Source organism: Haliotis rubra, unplaced genomic scaffold, assembly GCF_003918875.1.
Source record: "Haliotis rubra isolate DU_JTF1 unplaced genomic scaffold, ASM391887v1 Scf305, whole genome shotgun sequence".
In the NCBI taxonomy this organism is placed as follows: domain Eukaryota; kingdom Metazoa; phylum Mollusca; class Gastropoda; order Lepetellida; family Haliotidae; genus Haliotis; species Haliotis rubra.
This window is the reverse complement of record NW_025766975.1, coordinates 409,731-416,191: the sequence shown is the minus strand read 5'-3', so window position 1 is coordinate 416,191 and position 6,461 is coordinate 409,731.

Here is a 6,461-nt window from a genome sequence, read left to right as displayed (position 1 = left end):
GGGTGGGGACGGGGAGCGCCATAGGCCATCTGCACCAGCTTATTTTCTCTCCGCTTTCTCAGCTTCTGCAAACCTTCACAAGAGCGAAAATGTTCAGTGGGCTTTCTGGACGGTCTTGTTGAGATGCGAATGCCAACCCTCGAGGGATGATTGTTCGTCCTTGGGCCGCTGGTGTCGTGTCGTGGTGATTCCATAATCCGGCTCTGAACCGTGCATGGTCGTCTACCAGGGTGCTGGTGATGTAGTCCCTGGAACTCATCCTTCTGTCCAGGTGGCAGGGGCGTCGTCCATGACCTCCCTATCCAGGCATTTTGTACCATGGCCACTGGGAGGAGGGGAGTGCTGCTGCTCGTCGGACCCATCTGTGGACCTCAGGATCCTGCTGGTAGGCTTCGCTGAAGCCGAGGTTCCTGTACTTTCCTCCAGAGAGCTCTGGCTGTAGTGGAAATAGCATCCACGGACGTCGCAGTTGGGGAGAGACGGTCTCAACAGCGTTGATGGCAGCGATTTCGAAATCCGTCTGGATGACATCAGGGCTGAAGGGGCGATCCCGTTGTCTGCTGGATCTTGTCGTTCAGGAGACGTAGCAGGCGTTCAAAGGTGCGGCGTTGACGATTCGGCAGTAGACAGAAGACCAACTGGGTTATCTTCCCTCCGACTTCTAGGCCATGGATGACGTACAGCTGATCCCAGAGGAGGACAGGAGTAGAAGGTGCCGTCCATGTAGAGGTGTCCACTTCTTGCAGGGGGTCAGACGGTCACTTGTGGCGAAGCAGAGGGAATCTTGTCATCATCACCGTCATCAATGCAGAGGAAGGGCAGTCCATCTGTAGTCTCCTTGAAGAAGTCGGGTAGATTCACCTCGCTGAAGCGTCTGGGGAATGGCGGCATCATCTTCCGTCTCTGCTTGTAAAGTCCACTCTTCATAGAATGGAACGACTTGACTGTTGCTGCTTCACCTCAGTCAAGTCGGAAATCTCCTCATCGTAGATCACCTGAACTGGCGTCGTCTCAGTCTGTACCCGCTGCCTCAGGGGAACTGGCAATCTTCAGGGCTACCTGGTCTTCTTGTGGGTGGTTGTGTGGGGTCTGATTCCGAACAAACTGTCCGACTGTCGTACACTTGCCAAAGCAGCCACCTTGAACACACTTCCAGTGTACACACGTCTGTCGCCTGTTGTTGAGTCTGTAGCGGTATCCCTCCAAGAGTACCTGCTGTCCTCCTTTCTGTGATGTGAAGTATTCGACTTTCTTGGGATTTGCCATGATTTGCAATGAAGATTTGTATCACAAGCATTTTAAAGCAATACATTTCCTTCTCCCTTTAATAATCTCTCAATTAATTACTCTATTCTTCAATTTCAAAGCAATACATTTCCTTCTCCCTTTAATAATCTCTCTTTTAATTACTTTACTCTTCAATTTCCTTCTCGTGTGAGAACTAAATGCGTATGGAATTATCAAAACATAAGCTAGCTAACGATTTAATACTCGTGATCTTACTCTTTACTCTCCTTGCTGGCCTCCCCTAATCCCTTTGTAGGCAATGGTGCACACTAAGTGGAACAATCTACTTGTGTGCAGGTAAGCGTATCGCTGTGTCACTGCAAACGTTGTAGCTATATTATTCCCTGTAGGCATTATTCACTGTAGGCATTAGTACAACCGTACATGGAACCTGGGAGGAACTGGCGACGCGTTTGGTTCAGCGATGAATCGCGTTTGGCGCCGAACTGCGTTCAACATTTGGACAGATTTGTGTAAGTAGCGACATGATGTGGCGAGACATGTCTACACGGGCAAATCTAGTGATGGTAGAAAGCATTCTTACAGCAAAACGACACATCGACCAAATCCTGCGACTTCACCTCCACCAGAGGGAGCTGTTGTCAACACGACAACGCTCCACCCCACACAGCTCGGGTAACAGGTGTCTATCTCGCCAATGCAAACGTCAATGTCCTTCTCTGACCTTCCAAATCGCCTGATCTGAACCCGATCGAGCATTTATATATTTCTGCTACTTCTGATCTACAATGTCTACGACTCGAGTGTTGAGCCAAAACTCCATCTTCACCAAACTCTGTTTTGAACACCGAAAAACCCATCTTATACTTACTTATTAACAAACTGAATTAACTTACAACAAAGAAACACAATACTACTATTATTATTTATTGGGTCGGTCTAAGAAGGCTTAAACAGAATCAACACAAAGACGCTTCGCTACCAATACAGACATGTGACGCTTCCGCCCCAGGACAATAATATAAGGTGATTCAGTGATTGTGTTTTGATTCTTAAACGCAAGTATTTTCCAATACTGAAGAACTCACATCCGAGAATAAGCAATTTTTCGTTCATCGACTTCTGAATTCAATGCATACACTGTTGAACTCCCCAACATATAGGGAACATCAATATTATTGGAAATATTTGAAAAAGTTTGTTACTGGAAGAATCAAAGAACGTTAGACAAAATAGATATGTTTATAGTGTTTGTGCTGAAATGATGTTTTCATTTAAGGCGGAAAATGTTTTAAGGGGACTGTTACAAATACAGAAATAGGTAGAACTACGTTCAGGATATTTGACAACCAACAATGCCCTTGGAAACGTCAACTGCCAAGAATATATTGAAATTCTCTGTTGATTTACCGCAGGTTTCACAAAATCATTGAAATTCATTAAGCTGAGAGTGTATAAATATGCGTTACAAAAAAGACAAAACAATAATAAGTAGTTTTGGATAATAAATTTAGTGAATGGTGCTTAACGCCATGTCAGCAGTATTTTTCGCAGCTTTTGGTTTCTGGGATCAATTACTACGAAGATCCGTGAAGATCCGACTTAAAACTTGGGCCGTATTTATAAGAATGTTTAGGGTGCTTAAGAATTCTTAACCAGCTGTCCGAGCTTGACCACTCAAAGTAAGTGTAACGAGCAAGGAGTGAGTGAGTTTAGTTTTACGCCGTACTCAGCAATATTCCAACTATATGGCGGCGGTCTGTAAATAATCGAGTCTGGACCAGACAATCTAGTGATCAACAACATGAGCATCGATCTGCGCAATTGGGAACCGATGACATGTGTCAACGAGCCTGACCACACCCGATCCCGTTAGTCGCTTCTTACAAGCATTGGTTACTGAAGGCAAGTATTCTAACCCGGGCCTTCACGGGTCAATGAGCAAGGAAAGAACATGGGATTGCATCGTTTGACGAGCAGCTGCGTGTCATATTTAATTAAATTGTCAATGTCTAAAATACTATTCCTTGAACGGCTTAGCCATTGTTTGCTGTGACACTTTGACTGAAAAGCTTAGCTGGAAGCAAAATGTGTTACCAGAAAATCTGAATAAACGATACATTCTCAATACGGGATCAATGGATTAAATTTGTACCGACAAAAGTCGAATATATCAATTGTAGTGTTTGCTCTTAACATAATATACACTCTTTAAAAGAAGAGAAACGCACAAGCGTTTTCAGCATTTCATTTCTATCGACTATAAAAGGCCAAATCAAATTCATCGTTTAATTACAAAATTTGCGACGTAAACGAAGATAAAAAATGCCATGATTGAATGCTACTGACCGAAATATCCGACTTTGGAAGCAATGGAGTCCCAGCCTGCCGTTGCAAGACACTTCAGCGTCCACCCCGGCACCATATCACGGTTATGGCATCGATACACCCGCTTCAATTCGACCCAAGATCGTCCCAGAAGTGGAAGACTAAGGCCACTTCTGATCAGCACCGATTCATCCGGGTGTTTCACCCACGTCACCGATTTGCTACAGCGATGGACACTGCAGGACATGTGCCTGGTCTTCGTAGAAATTCCGACCAAACCATTAGAAATCGTCTGAGAGAAGTGGAAATTCGAACATATCGAGCAAAATTTTGGACCTGTCCTGACACAACTTCACCGACAAGGAGATGTCCAATGCTGCAACATGGTACAGGCATTGAACCTGGGGAACTGGCGACGCGTTTGGTTCAGCGATGAATCGCGTTTCCTCCTGCACCAACGTTTTGCGCCGAACTGCGTTTGACAGGTGGACAGATTTGGTGGAGAAAGCGTTATGGTGTGGGGAATCATGTCCTACACGGGTCGATCAGAGCTAGTGGTGGTTCAACACAATCGACGAAATACTGCGACCTCGACTCCTCCCACTTCTAACCGCCAGAGGGAGATGTTTCAACACGCCAACGCTCGACCCTACACAGCTCGTGTAACAGGTGCCTATCTCGCCAATCCAAACGTCAATGTCCTTCCCTGGCCTTCCAAATCGCCTGATCTGAACCCGATCGAACATCTGTAGGACGAACTCGATTGACGCATCCGTAAACGTCATCATCGTCCTCAGACACTTGCAGAACTTGCCAACGTCGTGCAGGAGGAGTTCCCCACTTCTCCGATGACTTGTGCAATCCCTTCCAATGCGGTGTCGAGCAGTGATGACTGCAAGGGGTGGTGTCACCAGATCTGAACGCCCCCTTGATCTGAACGCCCCCTTGTGTCCACACATGCTGACAATGACAACAATACATATGTTCATCCGTGTGTCGAATTTCCTTCATCTATGTACAAGCTTAATCGACTTATGTACACTTAAATACGTTTAATTCATTTCCTTATTTTTGGCCTCTGCGTTTCTTCTTTTTAAGAGTTTACAAACACACACACCCAGTATCATTATATTATTAAAGTGATGCAAATATATACTCTCCCAGAAAATTGTATTTTTCATCGCATATTTACAGTGTCACCTCTTGAATCGGAAGTTTTAGCATCTAAAGTAAATGACGTTTAAAGAATTATTCAAAGAGTTTTATTGATAATGAAACATCAACGCACAGGCCAAAAATTATACTGACTCCGAGCCGACCAGTGCTTGTTGTACCCATTAATGCTGAACGCCAGGCAGAGACCAACAAGTACCATATTTTAACGTCTTTTGGTATGACGCGGTCGGGGATCGAACTCGCGACCTTCCGCTCTCAGGGCGGACGCTCTAACCACTACACCACGGAGGCGGTCCCAAAACTAAGGAAATGTATTAAACGTATTTAAGTGTACATAAGTCGATTAAGCTTGGACATACATGAAGCCCAAGTATGCGATCACCCAGGGCAGCGCCTGTACTTTTCTCTTGAATTTTAAATGAGAACGTAATCTGGAGTTCTCATGAAAATAAAATAAAAATATAACGAGGTTTGTGGGCTTTTTTTTACCAAAGCCTTTAGTGTACTCAAACCACACAGACAGACAGAAATAGTTTATTAAAGTGTCACAAGTTAAGAATACACTTTAAAATCATGATTATAGCATAAGCAAAAAATCTTAACAACCAGCCATTTTTTGGCTTATGAGACACTATCATAGAATCACAGAAATAATTGACGTCTAGTATACATGGTTCTAATTACAGTATAAATACATTTAATCATTTTCGGGTTATTTTCAATTGACAATTTGATAAAGAGATCTGTAGGCCCCTGTGCATGGTAGAGGTAAAGACTAAGGTTATTACGCAGGTCATCATAAAATTTACATTCAGAAAAAATATGAACTTCAGTTTCAACATCTGTACTAAACTTAGAGTCTTAACTCTAAAGGGGTGGGAGGTCTGGTGTGCCGTCCTGTTGTATATGTAAGGGGAGGCTTCCACATCTAAATCTTGCAGTGTATTTTCTTAGCTGTCTGGACATAATCGTTTGAACATATAATTCAGTCACCAAATCTTTTTTAATCAAACGGTTGTGACGAAGTTTATTTCCATTTTGCGGGTTTCTTGTATCGCTCCACAGTTCTGCAAACCAGCTAGATTCGTCCATTTCCTTCAGTTCTTTAAACATCGTAGATATAACCTGTTTGTCTGTGCCTTGTGAGAAAATGACATCATGTATGTTGAAAGATTTATTATTGAAAACAGTGTTAAAAAAGGACTTTTTTCTTCGTTTACTGCAGTTTAAAACGTCATGAAGCTGTCTGTCTGTTCGATTCTGTTGAGATTTATGAAGTAACGAAAGTCTTCCAGTCTCTGTTTGGTTAGACATGAGTACCAGCCCATTTCACCTCTAACATATATTAACCTGGTGTTGGACATTTCGCTCCGTCTATTTGGTTCAGGAGAGACATGTCGTAAGATGCAACCACATTTGATCCATTGGCACAGTCAGATTCTTGAAGATGGTCCCCTGTTTTACTCAGAATCACTCGTTTGTTTGGCGTGATATGGATGGAATATTGGCGCCCACCACCACCACACAAACACACGCACGCACTCGCACGCACTCACATACACGGACACACCCGCATGCACACCAGCTTAACCAAACAAACATATCTGTGACCGAGTTAGCTGCCTGCAATACACTGGATGGATCCACGCAGAGCTTTCGATCGATCGCGAGACGCATCCAATACCTCCAAGGAGACAAATGAATCATTC